This window comes from Gopherus evgoodei, chromosome 11 (genome assembly GCF_007399415.2).
Source record: "Gopherus evgoodei ecotype Sinaloan lineage chromosome 11, rGopEvg1_v1.p, whole genome shotgun sequence".
NCBI lineage: Eukaryota > Metazoa > Chordata > Testudines > Testudinidae > Gopherus > Gopherus evgoodei.
The window spans coordinates 9,255,309-9,277,420 of NC_044332.1; the positions used below are offsets into that span (position 1 = coordinate 9,255,309).

The 22,112-nt window shown below is 42.4% G+C and overlaps 1 protein-coding gene and 1 pseudogene across 7 annotated transcripts in view; one reads left to right on the forward strand and one right to left on the reverse strand.

Moving 5' to 3' along the window:
- The window catches only part of ADARB1 (adenosine deaminase RNA specific B1), a 270,641-nt gene that overhangs the window by 81,699 nt on the left and 166,830 nt on the right, over window positions 1–22,112 (forward strand). For 5 of the 7 annotated variants that reach the window (XM_030580007.1, XM_030580000.1, XM_030580006.1 and 2 more), the window contains one exon: window positions 4,210–4,246. The exons of 1 other annotated variant lie outside the window; for it this stretch is intronic. The gene's annotated coding sequence lies outside the window, so the exon portion shown is untranslated. Of the gene's footprint in view, window positions 1–4,209; window positions 4,247–20,915; window positions 20,944–22,112 lie in introns of those variants that run through there. One more of the 7 variants, XM_030580001.1, reaches the window with a different exon arrangement.
- On the reverse strand, window positions 4,698–6,376 carry LOC115659611 (annotated as a pseudogene).

Here is a 22,112-nt window from a genome sequence, read left to right on the forward strand (position 1 = left end):
CTAACATGACGTTAGCCATCATATTATTTACTCTGTGTTTTACCCCTTTACCCACCCTCTGTTTGTCAAGTTTATTTAGACTGTAAGCTGTTTGGGGCAGGTGCTGTCTGTCCCTTTGTATGTACCAAATACAGTGGAGCTCCATTCTTTGTTTATGGCAGTAAACTTGGCTGATATAATTATGCTTCTGTAACTACCTGTGTGGACACTCTTATTCCAGAGTGGAGTACCTTTTCCTCATTTCATTTGTCACTTGAAAAGCACTATAAATTAATCTGGAAAAAAGGTACTCGTACTCTGTAAGAAGTGTGTTCACAAGGGTAGTTATGCTGGTGTAACTGTAGCATATAATTATATGAGTGTAGTTATGTCTTTACATTTCAGCATGTAGGCATACCCTAAAGTCTGCAGTGTTGAGTAATATGGTCAGTCTTTATATGACTAACCTGAACAGTGTCATGGTTGTAGGATTAATTTTTCTGACTTTGCACTTTACGGCTAGTGCTATATTTAGGTTTGGCAGGATTCAATTTTTATAATATTGATGTTTATTTTTAAGTATTCTATTTTTATCATAACGTTTACAGTTGTGGGGAATTTAATGGTAGTAGATGTTGACATTCAGAAAGTTAAAGTTTTATAATTGTCAGAACACAAATTATCAACATCAGATGTCAAAATATACAAGGTAAATATCCTTTAATCGAACTCAAAAATTATCAAACATCATTTCTTATTTTGCCTATATGTACATTTCAGTTACAATTGATGGAAATATTTTTTCATAGATTTTTGTGTATATATGGGGAATAAATGTTAGTAAATAATCTATGGATAAAAATCTAAACCTTCCAGGCCAAGCTATATTTTAGGGTATCTATCATAACCATTTGAGCTGTAAACCTTCTATACTTTATTAACTTCTCTGTGTAGCACATAGTTAACTTACAAAATCAATTTTGTTTTCTACATCTTTAAGTTACACTGGCAATATGAAGTTTGATTGCAATATCAACAAGGTTGTGATGACACAGTTAAATAGATTGCAATCCAAAAATTTTCAGCTCACTTACAAACTTGTAATTTTATTAAATCAGTTTCCCCGCAACAAAACAAATGAAAGATAGAAGGAAATAAGTATGCTCTGTTAGTTACATGAGAATGAAGCTTACATCAGAATGAAGATTTTACTCGTCTCTTGGACAGGGAGGAATCAGATCTTGTTCATAGAATGGGAGATGACATCAATTCGACAGGTGAGGTTTCCCTCACTCTCCCAGCAGCAGGGTCAACCAAAGTAGTGTTTAGATAGTGGCAAAGATGCATCCAAATTGCTAGGGCACATTGTCAGAACCCAATGGACACCATGGTCTGAGGCTCAGGTGACTTGGCACCCTTTAACTTTGCAACTTCAATGGAAAATAAGAAAAGGGCCAGATGCCAAAGTAAGTCAACAAAAGCCCCCCGGCCCCTCCACCTCCCAGCCTCAGCCTAACACTTTTCATCATGAAAGTTTCTTGTGACTTTTCTTTTCAATAGCTCTAACACCGCCATTGTTTGCAGCAAGCCTTTGAAATTTGCCCAGGGGTGTGGGGTGGTGGTGAGGGAGGAGCAGCTAGGGATATGGCTTTTGCTAATTGCAGGTAAATCCGTGCAATTCTAGGGCTCAGTGCATGCACCATTCCCCAGTACCTCCCTGCAGCATTCCACTAGCCCCATCTTGACAAGCCAAGGGGTTTTTTTTTCCTTCCCAATCATGTTAATTCAGTCAAGTTGGGTTAACATAGTATCATAGAAATGTAGGCTTGGAAGGGACCTCGAAGTAATCAAGTCAAGCCCCCTGCATTGTGGCAGGACCCAGTAAACCTCAACCATCTCTGTCTTTGAAACTTTATTTTTGTTTTTATTTAAAATATAAACATATAATGGAAAAAATGTAAATATATGTACAATATGGAAATACCATATAAATAACAAAATTCAGTCTTCATTATTTGTAAAACATCCAATCTGTTTTTAAAAATTCCTGAGGTGGGGATTCCGCAGCCTTCCTTGGAAGCATCTTACAGAGCTTAACTACCGATAAGAGATAATAGGAAAAGCTTTCTAACTAACCTAAATCTTCCTTGCTGGAGATTAAGCCTATTATTTTTTGTCCTACCTTCACTGGACATAGCGGACAATTGATCGCTGTCCTCTTTATAACAGCTCCTCACATATTTGAAGACTGCTATCCAGTTCCCCCTCAGTCTAATTTTCTCAAGACTAAACTTTCCCAGATTTTTTGGCTTCCTTACAGGTCAGATTTTCTAAACTTTTTATCATTTTTGTTGCTCTTCTCTGGGCTCTCTCCAGTTTGTCCACATCTTTCCTAAGATGTGGTGCCCAGCATTGGACACAGCGCTCCGGGGGGGGCTCACCAATAGTGAGTAGACAATTACTTCCTGTGTCTTACATACAACACCCCAGAATATTAGCCTTCTTTGCTTCTGCATTACATTGTTGACTTATACACCTCTACCTCGATATAACGCTGTCCTCGGGAGCCAAAAAATCTTACCACGTTATAGGTGAAACTGCGTTATATTGAACTTAATTTGATCTGCGGGAGCACACAGCCTCGCCCCCCTGGAGTGCTGCTTTACCACGTTATATCCGAATTCATAGTATATCAGGTGGTGTTATAACGGGTAGAGGTGTATTCAATTTGAGATCCATTATAACCTCCAGATCCATTTCAGCAGTACAACCATGAAGGTAGCTACCCCCCAGTTTGTAGCTGTGCAGTTGATTTTTCCTTCCTAAGTGTAATAATTTGCACTTGTCTTTATTGAATTTCATGTTGATTTTAGACCAAATCTCTTATTTGTCAAGGACATTTTGAATTCTAATCCTGTCCTCCTAAGTGCTTGCAACTCCTCCTAGTTTGATGCCATTTGCAAAGTTTATGAGCATACTCTCCATTCCATTGTCCAAGTCATTAGTGAAGAATACTGGACCCTGGACTGACTCCTCTGGGTCCTCTGTAGATACATCCTCTCAACAGTGAACCACTGATAACTACTGTTAGAGTATCATCTTTCAACCAGTTGTGCACCAATCTTACACTAATTTTATCTAGACCACATTTCCCTAGTTTGCTTATGAGAATATAATGTGGAACTGTGTCAAAAGCCTTATTAAAATTAATATATCACATCAACTGATTCTCCCATGTACTGGGCCAGTAGCCCTGTAAAAGAAGGAAATGATTTGTTCTTGGGAATCTATGCTGGCAATTCCTTATAACCCTATTATCCTCCAGGTGCTTATAAATTGATTAAGTTGTTCCAATAACTTTCCAGATATTGAAGTTAGGCTGACTGGTTGTTACTGTGCCTCCGTGGATCACAACTGAGAATATCAAATTCAGAACAAGCTGCTGGGAAAAAGGGCAGACACACCCCAAAACTGGTGGTTATTCTTCCATGAGATTTTCCCACAGAAGATTAGGGTTGGAAGAGACCTGCTCAAAGCAGGACCAACTCCAACCTGGCGATCCCCAAAGCCATTTTGAAATTTGTCAACATAAACAGAAAAAATATTTTTAGGCACAGATGCAAGTATTAAGATCCAACTAGATTTTTATTCTGTATAGGTGACAGTCCTGCGGGCTTCATTTTTCTAGGTTATTTTGGTGGTTAAAGTTAAATATAGCTTGCAGTTGTGTGCCATGGTGGGTCAGATTCTCTTCTGCACCCTTATGTTAGATGCAGGAGAGCATGAGTGGATCTGTTAGATGGCCAGTTATAGCGCCCTCATTCTCTACCCAGCCCTGACTGTAGGTTACAGTAACCTCAGGGGCTGCTCTAAGCTGTGCCAGCTGATAGGAGTTCCCAAGAGCTTCTCCAGCAGCTGGGGATTTCCAGAGCGAATTGTGCCCCAACTGGTGCTGTTCCTAGTCCCCTCCCTGTGCCTGAAGGCTATGCAGTAGTTGGCTCTGGTAGCTGTGTCTGCTGTGCGGACTTCTTAGCTGGCAGCTTGTGGCCAGTCTCCCTCCCTTTGTTCAGCCAATAATTGTATGTTGCCACATCAGACTGTACTTAGTGATTATGGGCCAAATCACCACCAAAGCAGCTTTGTCCCTTTATGGACAAAAAGTTGCCATTTACTAAATGGAATGTGTTTATTCTTGGAAGAATCTAAGTGTGGTGGTTTTTTGTTTTGTAGGTTGCAGGACCAGCACGTGCTTCTGAGAGTTGAAGAGGTAAGCAGTCAGTGAGCCAAAATTATTACTGAGAGGTTGTGTGGTTTCTAATTGATATACGTTTAAGTTTTTTATGGAAGAAAATCTGTGTGTACACGGAATGAATTCTTCTGTTTTAAAAAAAGTATTTAAAAAATCAAACATGTAAAACACTTGTTTATAAATTCATTGAAGATTTAAAAGGTACAACTTTTTAATTTATAAAACCAAAACCAAATGTTTCAGTACAATAAAATCCTGAATCAGGACTGAAAATAAGAAACATCCTGAAATACCTGATATCTCTTTCAAGTGAAACTGCATTTTAAAAATGTACTAGTTCACTTAGTCCTGATTCTGCAGATCTGTGTTTTAAATTTTTCTAGTGAAATTTATGGCGTATGAAAAGATTGAAGCCTTCCATTTATCCACAAAACAGATACAATCACACTACAAACTTAGACAACATAGCCCATTGAACAGTAGCCAGCTGGATGCTTACCACTACCACAAATCTGGTTTACATTTGAAGCTGTAATGTACATATTAAAGACTCCATTATCAATCCCCTGAACCACTCTATCCAGATAAGGTTACTCCACCTTTAATTTCCCCCATATTGCCAACATGTGGAATATTATTCCACATCGTGTGCAATGCTTACCTTTTTTGTGTCAGTTTGTCTATTGTCTTTAATTTTCCCCTAGAGATTTGGACCCTAGCATGATGAGAAATGAAAACTTACAGTAGTACAACTTTGTATTTTAAAGCAGTATATAGATAGACAGCAGAATGCAGTTATGAGATGCCATCTCCAAGTTTTTATAGTTCTGTTTTACCAAAAGTTCAAGTTTTAAGAAAGGAATTTCTTACAAGACCTTATTTCTTGTGATATTTCTTGATTCAGCTCTAGTGCAAGATCCCAAATGTTAAATTCAATATTTCATTTGCCTACATGTTCTTCATCTTGGCCATGAGTTCTTCTAGGCTTTCCTTGGACTCTGCCACTGTTGTTTCCCCAGCTACAACATTCTCTTCCTTGTTTGGTATGGTATATGCTACTGTAATTCCCTTTGGAAGATCAGGAAGTGGACCAGAAGCAGCCTTCAGTTCCTCTTCTGAAACCTCCGATACCAGCTCAATACCCTAGTCATTGTCTTCATGAACTATTTCTTCTTCCTGTTCAACTACTACTTGTTTTGGTTGTGCAGCCCTTTTTTTCCTTGTATTCTTCCTGCTGTTTCTTCAATTTTTGTCATTGCAGTGTGGGTTTGGTTTCATGGCCATAGTTGGAAAGAAATCCTGCATCGCATTGTAACCAAGATAGTAACTCACAGTACCAAAATTTAATAGAAACTTCAGAACATTTTGTACAAGAATCCCTGCAACTACTCCCATAGTGGTAGGAAGGCTGGCAGCATAAATTCCCTCTCACTTTAATGTTTTTTCATCAATATTGGCAGCAACTGCAAGTGGGGGAGCACACGCAAAACAAACAGATTCACCAGGTATGATAAGTTGTATATGTCCTGAGACTGCATTTTCACTCACTCCAGATTCCATCCATGTTTGTCCAAGCTCATTGCAGGCAGTGTTAATTGCCATACGAGCTTCAAAGTTGTCCACGCAGCTCAGTACAAGATCAATAGGTTTCCCTTCTTCTAACCCACCATAACTTATTCTGTCCATGAAATGTTGGAAGTTATCCACTGTTGTGATATTGTAGTTATGTACTTCAAAGTGAACATCAGGATTAATATTCCTCAAAGTATGCTCCGCTGCCTGCACTTTACTTAGTCCAGCTTGATGAAGTTGGAAGAAGAGCCTGTTCATGTTCACCAACTCCACCTTGTCATAATCAGACAGTAGCTTACCAATGCCACATCTTGTCAACATTTCAGCAGTCACACTGCCAGCTCCACCAACACCTACTACTGCTGCCGTAAAGGTATGGGTTTTCTCATAACCTTTCACAATTCCCATTCATTTTAATGCCATCAGGCGGCTGTAGGGGTTGGAGTCGTTCACCTGCGGGCTCATCCTCTTGATGCGAGCCCGCTGGCCCTGCCCGTCACCCCGCTCCCTGGCCAGCGCCTCCCCCAGCTCCCGCACATGGAGCTGCAGCTCCTCCACCAGACTGGCTGAGTCCATGGCAGTGGCTCGCGACAGCCACACGCTTGGCCCAGCAGCACAGAGACACGTCCCCATCAGTGTTTATCTCATAAATAACTCTTATTCACACACTGCCTATAATGAGATTACTTGTGAGAGCAAGAACTTCTCCTGTAAGAGAGGTTTGAAAGATTTGGGCCCTAGTTTGGTACAGTATATTGTAGCAATTAGCATCAGTATGGTCAGTGCAAATGATTTTGGAAGATTTAGTGGTAAACATGTGACATAGTCTATGGTTTTTGTTTTGTTTATGAACTAGAGGCCATCCTGCAACCTTTTCATCATAGAAATAAGACCTGTTAGCCTACTGTAGAGGGTATTAATTGTAGCCACTGTAGGAACGTTTTAAGTCAGTTTGCATTCTAGTGACTTGTTTGAATACTTTTTTGTTGGTTAAAAAACATTCACCTTTCAGGCTGAAATTTTCTAAGCAAGGTCTGTGGCTGAAGGTGAATATTTTCATTAGTGTTTGAGAAAAATCCCATTAGCAGTTCTTCTGGTACGGGAAAATAGACAAAATACTCTTTCAGTTACACTCCCCTCATTCTGTCCTTTTTGCTGTTCTTTTAATAGTAAGCCTCTAACCTTCAAAATCACTTAAATAGATATTAATAAGGTTCTACTCAATTTGCGATATTGTGGAAATTACAAATCTCGCAATATTAGGCTTCAACTGCAATTTTGACTGCGGGAGTCCCATCTATGAGCTCTGGGCAGCTAACAGCGGGAGTCCCCACTGTTAGCTTTTCCAAATTACTGCAAATAATAAGGGTCATTCTTATTTTTCCGCGGTTTTCCATGTCTTGCCTGCAACTCAGCTGCAATTATTTGAGAATTGTCCTGCGATTCAAGTAGGGCCTTAGATATTAATTCAACTGAAATACTTAAACTACCCTTATTTACACAGCAAGGCTTGGTTGTAGCTAGTTTATATTTTTTTCCCCAAAGTAATACAGTAAAATACCAACAATACTCACCCAAAGATCCAGAATATTCTGGTTTCCTGGCTGAAATGGTTTGTCATCCTGGGCTACAGCAGCACACTTTCAAAATGTTGTTTTCTTAGTTCCAAGCCCATCATCTCTATTTTTTCCATCTGGCAGTATATTCGGGGTCAAGAATTGGCAGAGGTCTTTCATGTAATTAAAGGCTGTGTGGTAATATGCAAAGACTTGTATGCAATCTTAACTTTAGCTTTCCTAACTTCTGTGTGCTTAATTTTAATGCTTTAAAATAATTCCTGTGAGTGGTGTTAATTATATGCAATGTGATTGTGTTAATTGTCCTTTTTAATTTTATATATATATATATATAACCTTCCCTTTAAGCGACAATTTAGCTAGAAGCAGTCTTTTCAGATTAAGGTTTTTTTGAACATATTACTATAGAAATAAGTTCAAGACATTTTGTGGAAAAAATGCAATTTTAGAACTTTTTTCACTCATTGGAGCATTACAACTGAAATACAGTTGTGTACCTAGTCTGTAACATTAGAGGGTGCTGTTGGATTGCACTTCTGTATTTCAGGATTTTAACAAAACATTCTTTGTAGTCTATATTTACAGTACTAAATCAGTGGTTTTACTGTAAAGTTCAGGTATTCTAGATTAGTGACATGAGAATTTGTTTTACAGTGCAAATCTTATTTGGTCTATTACAATGTTTAGCAATTGTACTAACTTACTGTAGTAAGACTGCACAGATCTGGAGTCAAGTGAACTGGCTGACTAGAATAGCAAGAAGGTTGGTGCTGGTGTAGTGTAATGAAACATGTGAAACCATTTTCCTTTATTCTGTTGTGCAAAAGAGATGGAACACTTGGTTAAATAACTCAGTCTTGGATTATATTGGTCCTTTTGACATTGATTATTATCGTATTTAACCCATTATCGTAGTTGGTTTAACTTTGATAGTAGTGGCTGAACATGCAAGTGAGAGTGAAACTTGCTGATTTGTGGAGATATACACCTCTACCTCGATATAACGCTGTTTTTGGGAGCCAAAAAATCTTACTGTGTTATAGGTGAAACCGTGTTGTATTGAACTTGCTTTGTGTTATATCAGGTGGCGGTATATCAAGGTAGGGGTGTATTACCTATGCGCTCAATCAAACGTGAAGTGATATCCTTTTGCTACATAAGTTTCCAATTCTATCTTGATATTGCATCTTATTCTCTTTTCTGGTTTAGTGGTTCTGTACCTTAGTTGAGAAAATAAGTGTTTATCAGTTTTGAGAATTATCAGGATATGAAATTTGAACCCAGCCTGTCTCAAAATTAAATCATTCCAGTTGACTGTAGGAAGCATCCAGTAATTTCATACCTCTAATCTTCCCATTGATTTCAGTATTTATCTTTCCATCATTCTAGCTACTCTCACCTTCGTTGTGAAAATTGAAGTTATTGAGGATTGCGTTCTGTCTAGTATTCTAGCTTCCTGCATTCATTTTCTTGTTTCATCTTCAGCCCTAGATGTGTTTTCCCACTCAGTGAACACTGAACCTTCTCTGATCTTTTCATAATCAAATACCCTTTTTATGACCATCAAATCTTCTTTAACAGCCCACTTACCACTGAAGGGGGTTCCCTTTCCATCTCATTTTTCTTCAATTCCTTGTCCTACTCATCATCCTCTCTTCTGTTACCTAGTGCATCCACTGCACATTCATCACCATGGACGACAGAGGTCTAGTGGGAAGTTAGAACATCAGAAAGGGGAACAATATTAAAGGGATAACTTTTTAAAATCAGCTTTTCATTTATTTTATTTAAACTTATGTAAAACATAAACAAGTACCTCTTAAGGGCTCTGGCTGCCTTTGCCATATAATCAGATTTAATACAAAAAAGAATCAATTCAACAACCTCCTCAGAGCAAGAAAGAAAAGAGAGACTCCCTCAGTGAGCAAACACCAGCCTTTGCGAGAACACTGAGGAAAGAGATGGGTTTTGCAGTGTATCACAGCCGTTTTCCACCCCAGGAACAATCTGTTGTTCCCTACCCAAGGATTGTTTTCTGTCCCACCTCTGCAAGGGTCAAGAGTCAGGGTCCCCTGTGGCAATACTCCAGTTTTCACAGTAGGGGGAGGCAGTGGATTTGCCTCCATAGCCACTGACTCTCGCCTCTGTGTGTTTGCACTTAAGCCAGTTTGGCACACTCAACCTGTAGGGGAGTAGGCAGATTTTCTCCTTGCTTCCCCTCTCAACATGGGTCTATTTGTATTCTCACACACACCTGGGCAGTATCCTAAGGTCACCTCCTTGTCATTGGAAGAGGGAAGACATCTCCAACCTACTTTTCCCAGCTAATTCATTTGTATTCTTACATCCGTCATCTGCTGTGAGTGAATAGAATTGCCTGAGATTGCTCCAGTAACAGGACTGAACCCTGGCTCAGACTTATAACATCATTCCCCAATAAAATATTAAATGGAATATCCTCTAATGTTTCCCCCGCCATCATTACAGAGATCAGAGCGAAAGGCAAGGCAAATAGCTTTACGCTTGGAACTTTTATCTATATCTGGCTGCCTTCCAGAACCTGATTTGATTTCATCACATGGGGCTTGACTAGGGTCTGAGCAGTGCCTGTGTATCTCCATTCCTAGAATGTATCCCCATTAACTTTCACATGTTGTCCCCATTGGGGATCTGGTGTTTCTGTTCCCATTAGACTGTCTGAGGAATGAACTCAACCCCATGTATGTTTTATGCCTCAGATGAGCTGACTAAGTCACACAATTAACTCCATAAATTTGAGGTGTAGCCTAGATTGCTGATATGTTAGTCCATTGTGGTGCACTGTCAACTGCTTAATATGTGGTTCCTGAGCAGTTAGCTCACTTGTTCTTTGTTCCTTGATGGTTAAAATGCTTCAGATCTCTGGGATTTCTCCGAGGGGGTTAGCTTGGAGAAGTAGCTGCTTCCATTTTGGAATTAACCATTTTCCATTGCTGGGATGCACCTGCATGTCCCCCTCCTGGATCCCATACTTGAGCACTTTCCTATTGGACTTCCTCCCAGAACCAGACCTACTGTCCCCATACTTGTCTTCCACGTAGCTTGTGGTCCAGTGGCCTTTTGGCTTCTTATCCACTGCCTACATTTTAAAGTCATGGAAACACAGACCATAAAACTCTCACTACACAATCATTTCATACAACCCATCTAAGATAGTGACTCGCTACTTTTGTCTCATTTGTGGAGGTAGTCCCCAAGTCCATATAAAATCATAGAATCGTAGGACTGGAAGGGGTCTCAGGAGGTCGTCTAGTCCAGTCCCCTGCACTCATGGCAGGACTAAGTATTATCTAGACCATCCCTGACAGGTGTTTGTCTAAGCTGCTCTTAAAACCTCCAGTGATGCAGATTCCACAACCTCCCTGGGCAATGTATTTGTGTTGTTTGTTTACATTCATCCTTTTTAATTTGAGCTGGTTTCCACTTTCTATAGAACTCTTTCTTTTGCATTTCAGATCATTGAAGATTTCCTGTTTAAGCCAGGGGGGGTCTCTTGCCATATAACTTTTCTACACATTGGGATAGTTTGCTCTTGTGCTCTTAATAATGTCTCTTTGAAAAACTGCCCACTCTCTTAACTGTTTCCCCCCCTTAGACTTGTTTCCCATGGGATTTTACCTACCAACTCCCTGAGTTTGCTAAAGTTTGTCTTTTTGAAATCCATTGTCTTTATTGTGCTGTTTTCTCTCCTACCATTCCTTAGAATCATGGACTTTACCATTTCATGATCACTTTCAAATTCTCAACCAGTTCTTCCCTATTTTTCAAAATCAAATCTAGATAGTATCCTCTTATTCTTCTGAACCTCTCCCCCCCTGAAAAAGCCCCTCTTTCTTTAAGCCTCTGGAGTCAGTTAAAATTTAAGGAACAAGGCCATTTTATATTGGCGCATATTAAATTGATTGAAAACTGGTTAACTGATAAGTCTGATAGTATAATTGTAAATGGGGAAACATCACAGAGTGAAATGTTTCTAATGAGATCCTACAGCAGAGGTAGGCAACCTATGGCACGTGTACCAAAGGCGGCATGCGAGCTGATTTTCAGCTGCACTCACACTGCCCAGGTCCTGGCCACCAGTCCGGGGGGTTCTGCATTTTAATTTAATTTTAAATGAAGCTTCTTAAATATTTAAAAACCTTATTTACTTTACATACAACAATAGTTTAGTTATATATTATAGACTTATAAGAAGAGACCTTCTAAAAATGTTAAAATGTATGACTGGCATGCAAAACCTTTAATCAGAGTGAATAAATGAAGACTTGGCTCACCACTTCTGAAAGATTGCCGACCCCTGTCCTACAGGGACTGGTTCTTGGCCCTACGCCATTCAATATTTTTGTCAATGTACGGTGGAAAACATGAAATTGTTTTTGATAGTTTGCAGATGACACAGATTGGGGAGTGGTCAGCAATGAAGGGAACAAGTCACATATAGAGTGGGTGCAATATGCATTTCAGTTTGGCCAAATGTAAGATAATATACAGTAAAACAAAATGTAGACCATACTTACAGGATGGGGGATTATATCCTGGAAAGCAGTGACTATGAAAAGGCATGGGAGTCATAGTGGATAATCAGCTGAACATGAGCTCGCAGAATTATGATGTGGCTAAAAGGGTTTGTGGGATTTGTCTGGCTATATGAGAAGGAGAACAGGGTGGATATGGTTTAATTAAGCTCCACCTTTATTATTAGATGTCTGAGACTACTCGGCAGATAAAAGTGTACAGGACAGGTAACTCTATCATTTCAAAATCGACCTGGAGGCTTCCGTCAGCTCCCCCGCCCTCAGCCAACCTGCTTGCCATCTCCCCAGTCCCTTGAATAAGAGTTGAGGTCGTGTATAAAGGTGCCAGTCATAGGCACCCTAAACACCCCGTGTTCTGCTCCTTTAACAAATACCTCATTTAAATCCTTTACCAAACCATTTGTCTGATCACTGTATATCCTCCTTACGGAGTACCTGCACAGGACCTCCACCCCGCATTTACACAATGAGTCGTGATATCATAGCCTAACTCCTGTTCCCTACTCACCCTTACAAAGCCCCCACGCTTCAACCTGCTGCGGGGAATGTGAAAACTGCCCCAAGTCCCCCTTGGCCAATCTGGTGGTGAGAAAGGAGCAGCTTGTAGAATGTCCACAGTGGGGCCTGACCAAATCTGGTATTTTGCCATTTCAAAGGGTTGGAGGGTGGGTGCTGCTCTGCCTGGTTTGGGGAAAAGGGGGCTTCTCCTTACGGCCTTGTCCTTTATCATCTCCGTTCCCTTCCAGTTCCTGGGGGATGAGACAGCATCACCATGCTGAACCACTCTCTCCTTCTGCAGCAGTGTCCGTATCTCTCTCTTCCACTCCCAACCCTAAAGCAGTATATCCTTTCCCCTAGCACGCCAGACAAAGGCATATCTGCTTAAGGTGTGGTGCAGTCACTTTGGATGTATATATGGAGTGGAGGGGGAGATAGACATTGACATCTCACTGCATTTGAGAAGGCTTGTGACTTGAATCAGGTTTTCACTGCAAATCAGCTCCATTTTCAAGGAATATTGATTTATTATCTCTATTTTGTACTGGTTTGACTACTACTGGAATACTGTGTTCAGTTCTGGTGTTCTTAATTCAAAAAGGATGTTCAAATATTGGCAAAGGTCTGGAGAATAGCCACAAGAAAGATCAAAGCAAAGAAAAAAATATCCTATTGTGAGAGATTCCAGGAGCTCAATTTACTTATCAAAGAGAAGATTAAGGTGTGACTTGATCATAGTCTAGATGTATTTACATGAGTGCCAGAAATGTGATGACTGTCTTCAGTCTAGCACAGTGGTTTTCAACTTTTCTTCATTTGTGGACCCCTAAAACATTTTGAATGGAGGTGCAAACCCCTTTGAAAATCTTAGGCTTGTCTGCAAATCCCAGGGTTCCACGTCCTGCAGACTGAAAACCACTGTTCTGTGGTAACAGCAACCTTCTGTGGGCCCCTTAGGCATAGTCTGCAGGCCCTCAAGGGTCCGTGGACTACAAGTTGAAAGCCACTGGTCTAGTGGACAAAGGTATAACAAGATCCACTGATGGGAAGTAGAAACAGGGCAAATTCAAACTGGAAATAACACGCACATTTTTAACAGTGAGGGGAATTAACCACTGGAATGAATTACAGAGGGTTGTGGTGGAATCTCCATCAGTTGCAGTTTCAAAATCAATATTGGATTTTTTTTCAAACAGAAATTAATTCAGTGATGTCCTACAGTCTGTTATGCAGGAAGTTAGACTAGATGACTGCAGTGGCCCATTTTGCCCTTAAAATCTATGAATAAAATCTGTATTAGAATCATAGAATATTAGGGTTGGAAGAAACCTCAGGAGGTCATTTAGTCCAGTCCCTTGCTCAAAGCAGGATCAACACCAAGTAAATCATCCCAGCCAGGGCTTTGTCAAGCCAGGCCTTAAAAAGCTCTAAGGATGGAGATTCCACCACCTCCCTAGGTAACCCATTCCAGTGCTTCACCACCCTACTAGTGAAATAGTGTTTCCTAATATCCAGCCTAGACCTCCCCCACTGCAGCTTGAGACCATTGCTTCTTGTTCTGTCACCCGTCACCACAGAGAGCAGCATATTGCTCATAATCCCCAGTGTATATCTTCCATTTGGTTATAGGCCCCTGTGGTTTTTCCTACCAGTAATGAGATTAGAAGAGGGAGCCAATCTGCAAAGAAAATCTGATTCAGATGAAAAGCCTTCTCAAACCTCTTATCAAAGATGATGCGATGGGCTTTAATACCCTCCTTCCTTAAATTGGGGCATCAATTTAGCACCTGTGCTTCCTGTGGAGTTGGTATTCTGTGTTCCATCCCCAATTATTGGGCCAACCAACCTCTGGCTTCTGTTGCTCCAAGTTCAGTTCATGCTGGCACTCCTCATGCTTTCATTGCTTCTCCTGCTCCATTTTCTCTCCTGCTCCTGGTCTGCTAACCTCTGTCTCTCAGGTGCAACTTTTCTTTCTCAAACTGCAGCTTTTCCTGCTCCAGCTTTGGCTTCTGCCACTACAGATTTTGCTAATTTTGGGGAACTAGGCCTGGATGTGGAGGTCAGTCTTTCCTCTGGTTGCTGTTTACACTCTTATCATTCTTCCTGCCTCCCTCTGGGAACTCATCATCTTCTCAGCCTTCCTGTCATTGTGACCTTTATCTCCTTGGACACCTGCATGGCCTGCAAGAAAACTGGAAACCTCATCTAGGGTCCTGGTCTGGGGCTTGTACCCCATTCTGCCTCTGGTCATTTACACACAGCAAACACCCTTTTTGTCTTTTCATGATCAGCTGTTGGCAGATTTTTCTGCAAGCACAAGCTAATCTTTTTAGAGGCCTTGTAATTCACATTGCTATCTGTCAGGAACAGACTAAAAGATCCACTTTCTGTTTTCAGTTTAAGAGCAGTGGTTTAATTCCTTGCAAAAGCCTCCTTTTAAAAAGCTTTATCCATCATCACACTTATTCCACAACACTGCCATCAATAAGTTACAGTCTGGCCCAGCACCACCTTCTGGATGGACACCACTCTGTTGTGATTGGATCCAGTGGCTGAATCCCATGTACTTTTAATCCCCCTGGGTCTTGGTAGTGATTAATCACTGATCCTCATTCTGGGGCTCTCTGGTACAGTCCTGGTTTCTTGGACAGTGGAACTCCAAAGTCCAGCCACCTAGACCTTGGAACCAGTGTCCTAGACCATGTGCTCAGTCGTTGGAAGGTTTTACCCCTAGCACCCTCTTCAGGTTAGCTGTGGAGCCCCTTAGAGTGACGCTTTCATGGCAGTGAATATAGGGCCCTGCTGACCTGCCACCTCTTCAGTTCCTTCTCACCGCCAGTGATGGTCATTGGAACTGTGGTCGCTTGCCTTAGCAAGTGCTTCCCCTAGTGATTGTAACTGAGCTTTCTGTAAATAGTTTAGTTAGTGTAAGTTAGTTAGTTAGCTAGGAATGGGGGGCCTTCCCCACCCCAATTTGTCTCCCCTTTTGGGATTTGGAGCATGCCTTGATTCCAAGCGTTTAAACTCTGCAGAACCTGCCACAAGTCCATGCTAAAGGGCGATCGCCTTGACTCTTGCTTCAGGTGTCTGGGGGAGGTGCTTCCAACAGATCAGTGCAAGATCTGTAAAGGGTTCCACCCATAGACCAGAAAAAATGGGACTTCAGGCTGAAGCAGATCCTGATGGAAGCGGCCCTCCATCCCCAGATGGCTCTGGGCTGGCAGGAGCTGGCATTGAGCACTTCTGTGCAGAGTGCTTCGGCCTCCGTTTGAGAAATGTTGCCGAGGAAGGACTCTGGCCATAGAGATCCTCAGCACCGACACTCTCCTGTTCTGAAGCATGTGTAGACAGTATAGCACTGCTCACATTATCTGGTGCTGCATAAGCAGCACAAGAAGGCAGACAGAGGGTGTTTGTCCACATCTAGAATGGCTGGGTCGGACAGCGTCACCAGGGTGCAGCCCATGCATGGGCGCTCAGTGGCGGTCTTGCAGGAGCAGGCTCCATCAACTTTGGACCCGCAAGGGGGTCTGTCGAGTCCAGTGCCATTGGACTTCCCTGCTAGAGAGTGCCAAGTGGAGATGCTGGAGCTGCCTTCCACCCCGGATACATTTGAAGCGGTCAGGGACTTGATTGCCATGACGGCTCCACAGTTCCGTCAGCAGCATCATCCAGAGGAAAGCCTGTGGCATCGTTCCCTGACACCATCCTACCGGCACCGTTCCCCATGAGAGTGTTCTCCGGCACTGTCTTGCTCGGCACCACCATGGTCTTCATGCTCTATGTCCCAGTCATCGGACTCAGAGATGGAGTCCTACTGTTTGCAGCTCAACCGGCACTGATCAGACTGGCACAGACACAGACAGGATGCGAGGATGGTGCTGTGGCAGGGGCCCGTGCAATGACCATTCTGGATCCCCATGAGCCTACCATCGGGTCCAGAGCACACACTCCAGGGTTTCCAATTTGAGGTATCGGAAGGATACGTGCCCCTGCCAGCCAGGGACCATCCCACCCCTCGGAGCTCTGAAACAGCTTTGGTAATGGCACGGAGCTATGTCCAGGTCCTGGGTCCATGACCAGTACCGAGGCCACGGTCAGTGCCAAGAAGCACAGCACCAAGCAGAATGAGTCCAGGGAGTGGAGGGCCAAGAGGGCCCGGTACTGCCTCTAGCTTCGTTGTTGTCCTCATTGGATGAAGTGGTAGTGGGGTCTTCATCCTCTGGGCTACCCCTGATTGATGATAGAGTGTATCAGGCGTGGGTGCCGACTTTCCAAAGTTCCAGGGGGTGTTAAACCCCTGACTCTGTCACAGGCTCTGCCCCCACTCCACCCCTTCTCCCAGGGCCCCACCCCACCTCTTCCCACCCCCTGTCCACTTCCGACCACCTCTTTCCTCTCAGTTCTCCTCCACTAATCCCCAAAGCCAAAGGGGGTCTCAGACTCATCCTCTGTTTGCGAGGTCTCAACAGATTCATGAAGAAGCTGAGGTTCTGCATGGTCTCTCTAAATGCAATCATTCTGTCTCTGGATGTGGGAGACTGATACCTGCCCTTGACCTCAAGAATGTGTACTTCCACATCTCTATAATTCAAGCTCACAGATGTTTCCTCAGGTTTGTGGTCAATCACAACCATTGCCAATTTACAGTCCTCTCTTTTGGTCTGTCAGCGGCCCCTCAAGTGTTTACCAAATGCATGGCAGTCGTAGCCGTCTTCCTGCAATGAAGGCAGAGGCAGGTATTTCCGTACCTCAGCGACTGGCTGCTCAGGGGCTGATCAAGGGAGCAAGTGGAGCTCCATGTCAGCTTGAGAAGATCTACCTTTGACAGGTTGGGTCTTCTTCTCAACGAGTACAAGTCAACCCTATAGCAGTGTGGTTAAATTTACCTAAGTCCCCATGTAGACAGCACAAAGTCAAAGGTGTTTTAAGTGCAGAGCAGACCTGAGTAGCATGAGAAGTGGATATCAAGTCAAATAATTAGCAAGAAATGTTCACTGCAGTTCTGCTTCCAAGAAATTAACACTTCTGTTCGTTCAGCCTGCGGGATTGAGTGAGAGTCATTGTCAGTCTTAGTCCTTAGAGGTTTTTAAGGTCAGGCTTGACAAAGCCCTGGCTGGGATGAGTTAGTTGGTGTTGGCCCTGCTTTGAGCAAGGGGTTGGACTAGATGACCTTCTGAGGTCCCTTCCAACCCTGATATTCTATTATTCTATCCCCTACGCAGAGGATAGAGTTTCTTGGAGCAGTGTTAAACTTGGGTCAGAATGACAGACAGACATACAAAACTTCAAGCAGTGCCCCACCACCACAGCGAGGAATTGCTTGAAGCTCCTTGGTCACATGGCAGCATGTACGTATGTGGTACAGTGCGTGAGGTTGAGGCTCAGACCTCTCCAGACCTGGCTGGCATCAGCCTGTCGGCCAGGGTGCAACAGTTTTTGGACAAGGTGGTCACCATCCCAGTGTCAGTTCTTGAATCTTTCCACTTGTGGCTCAACCCACAGAAGGTATGTGCGGTAGTCCTCTTTGCCAAGGCCCAGCCTACCCTGTCCCTGGTGACAGATGCATCAGCATTGGGGTGGGTTGCTCACCTGGGAGACCTTTAGACCCAAGGTTTCTGGTCACAAGACAAGCTCTCACTCCACATCAGTGTCAAGGAGCTGGGAGTGGTCCGCCTGGCATGCCAGACCTTCCAGGCCCACTTGCAAGGGAAATGTGCAGAGGTGATGACAGACAACACAGTTGTGATGTTTTATATAAACAAGCAGCATAGAGCTCGTTCCTGTCCCCTATGACAGGAAGCCCTCGAGCTGTGGGACTTCTGCATAGCCCACTCAATTCACCTGGAAGCACCCTACCTCTCAGGTTCCCAGAATGAGTTGGCGAACTATCTCAGCAGATCCTTTCACAATCATGAGTGGTCTGTTCGCCCTGATGTGGTGAACAACATTTTCCAAAGTTGGGGAGTTCCCCAATTCGACTTATTTGCCACAAAGAGCAAGAGAAAATGCCTCCAGTTCTGTTCCTTCCACAAGGTTCCACTCAAGGTCTGCAGGAAAAGGGCTGCGGTCGTTCTGATAGCACTACTCTGGCCCTGCCAGCACTGGTATGCCATGCTTTTGGAGCTATTGGTGGACACTCCAATCTCGTTGCCCCTACTTCCACACCTGATCACCCAAGAGCACGACCGCCTCCATCACCCCAGCCTCGAGTCTCTTCACCTCACCTCTTGCAAGTTTCATGGTTAATCCCAATGGAGCTAATGTGCGCTGAGGCCATTAGGGAGGTCCTACTTGGCAGTAGGAAACCCTCCACCAGGGCCACCCACCTAGCCAAGTGGAAAAGATTCTCAGCCTGGTGTTCTCAAGTTCACACACTCCTGATGCAGGCACCTATACCTTTCATCTTAGATTACCTACTACATTTGAAATAGGAGGGCCTCTTGGTATCATCTCTCAAGGTCCACCTGGCAGCCATTTTGGCATTCCATCCAGGAGCGGCTGGCTGTTCAATCTTCGCCAACCTGATGGTCAGTCATTTTCTGAAGGGTCTTGACAAACTATACCCACAGGTTAGACAGCCGATCCTGACTTGGGACTGTAATCTGTTCTTGTCCAGACTAATGCCCCCTCTCCCCCTTCAAGCCCCTAGTGACTTATTCATTGCTCTGCCTATCATGGAAGGTGGCATTCCTGGTCACCATAACAGCAGCAAGGAGAGTGTCTGAACTTAGGGCCCTAACCCCCAACCCTCCTTATACCATTTTTTATAAGGACAAGGTGCAATTTAGGCCTCATCCAGCCTTTCTTTCAAAGGTTGTCTACCAATTCCATGCAAATTTTTCTACTGGTCTTTTACCATAAGCCTCACGTGGATAGTCAAGAACAAAGACTACACTGCTTGGACGTTTGATAAACACTGTTTTTTTACATTGAATGCTCGAAGACCTTCCGTAAGTTGAATCAGTTGTTTGTGGCAGTTGCAGATAGAATGAAAGGCCTCCTGGTGTTGTCAGAGAGAATTTCATCGTGGGTCACGTCCTGTATCCGAGCATGCTACGGCCTGGCAAAAGTTCCGGCCACTGCATTAACAGCATATTCCACAAGAGCACAGGCCTCCTTGGCAGCATTCCTGGTTCAGATACTGATTCAGAAGATCTGCAGGGTGGTGACATGGTCCTCGGTACACTCTTTCACCTCTCACCATGCCATTACCCAGCATGCCAGGGATGATGCGGTATTCGGCAGAGTGGTGCTTCAATCTGTAGTTCCATAAACTCTGACCCCACCTCCTAGTTAGGGCTTGGGAATCACCTAATTGGAATTGACATGAGCAAGCACTTGAAGAAGAAAAAATGGTTACTCACCTTCTCGTAACTGTTGTTCTTCGAGATGTGTTGCTCATGTCCATTCCAAGGTCCACCCACCTTCCCCTCTGTCGGAGTAGCTAGCAAGAAGGAACTGAAGAGGTGGTGGGTTGGCAGGGTCCTATATTCACTGCCATGAAGGCGCCACTCCAGGGGGCTCCACAGCCAACTCAACGGGTGCTACTAGGGGGAAAAACCTTTGATGACTGTGTGCGATACACACACACCTAATTGGAATGGACATGGGCAACACATCTCACAGAACAACAGTTACAAGAAGGTGAGTGGTTTTTTCCCTCACCTTCTCCTAAGCCAAAATGAGGCAATGTAAATGTACCCCGGAGACAGGTGGTAGTAAAGATACACATTTAGGAAATAAATAAATTATGGGAACTCTTTTGAGAAATGGATCTGAAATAAATTAACACACAACAAGAAAGCTGATAAACCATTAGATATAATCTGCAGTTCATGGCACACAAATTTAACATAATTAGGGTACTGTTTGCTTTGCCATGCTGATAGATTTTTAAATTACTCAGACTTTCAATAAAGGAAAAAAATATGGCATTTATGTTGGGAAGATTTACTATGTGTTCTTCCTCCTCAAATAATGCAGGTCAATAAAGGACCAGGTTGTCAGTTGGGGAAGCCAATGGAGTGATGTCCATTTACATCTATTGAGACTCTGGCCCAACATATTCCTTTATGGGTTAAGGAAGAAAATACAGTGGGCTATATTCTGATCTTAGTTACACTCGTTTAAATCCAGTCTAACTCGTGTAAATCCAGTGTTACTGTAAATGATGTAAGAATCTAACCCAGTACATCTTGATGCTGACAGTAAAATGAAAACCAATTTAGAACCAAGGATTGTAATGTACGTTCTTGCTGCTGCTTCTTAGCGTATGCGCAACGTGCCTCGGGTGCCCATGATTGGGATTCATCACCGAATTTGGTCCACTGGTTGGCTCATTAGCTTCCCCGGTGCAGGCTGGGTACTGATGCGGAGATGCTGATCCATGTCTTGCTATGTTCTTGCTTTAATAACACCTCCTTTTCTTTCATAGATCTCAAAGTGCTTTACAAAGATCAGTAATATTATCCCTATTTTACAGATGACAAAAGTGAGTATTCTAGTACTTTACCATAAGATTAGTATTAAATATAGATTCAGTATTCCTTTTTTTCTAAACATATTACTGCTTTTCATAAAGAGGATTTTCAGTCTAGTTTTCAGTTTTATTTTTTTATTCAAGAAGTACAAGTTTTACCAACAGTCTTTTACTGAGGAGAACAATTGCAGTTGCACTTAAAGATACAGGGCAGAAGAATCTTTATATATATATATATATATATATATATATATATATATATATATATATATATATATATATATATATATATATATATATATATATATATATATATATATATATATATATATATATATATATATATATATATATATATATATATATATATATATATATATATATGTGAACTTTTTTCAACAGTGGGTAACAATAGTAACATATTCAAAGTTTACTGATCTGGATGTAAGACTGTCTTGTAAGTGATATGAGTGAGAGAAGTATAATGTTGAAATTGAGTAATTGACAACTTGAGTGAAAACAATTATTCTTGTGCTAGAAGAGATCTCTAGAAGAGAGTAGCTATTAAATATAAATCATTCAATTTTGGGCAAAGGGTGATTTACAAAATGTTTTCCTGTATCAGTTGCTTTATGGTCCTTACCCCCATCTAATGAAATCTTCTACTGAGGGGGAGAAAAACTGGCCTCACTAAGTATAAGGTTAAGGCATTGGAATGGGACCTACAAGACTTGGACTAAATTTCTGAATCTGTGTTTAGACTTTCTGTGTGACCTTAGGCAAGTCCTTTACTGTGTCTCAGTTTCCATCTATAATATGGGGATATTCCTTCCTGTCTTTTATCTGTTTTGTGTGTTAGGCTGTGAACTCATCAGAGTAGGGACTGTCTCTTACCACTGTCTTTCAGTGCCTTGGGCAAAGCAGCTAGATTGGTGCTACTATAAAGCAAATGAGAGCAAACTCTGTTATCTGAATGCCACTCTCTGCTAACTGAGATAATGCTTAAACAGGAACATTCAACCTCATAGGAGAAGATTCTCTGCTATGAAGCAACGTTAGTCAATTTGCAGCCTGTTAGGTTGAGCAGATTTATGTGGGTATTTGGCCCTGGATACTGGGAGAAAGGGGTAAGGATCTTGGCAGAAGTCAAGGTTTTATGTTTTGCTAGTTCTGTGATGTCC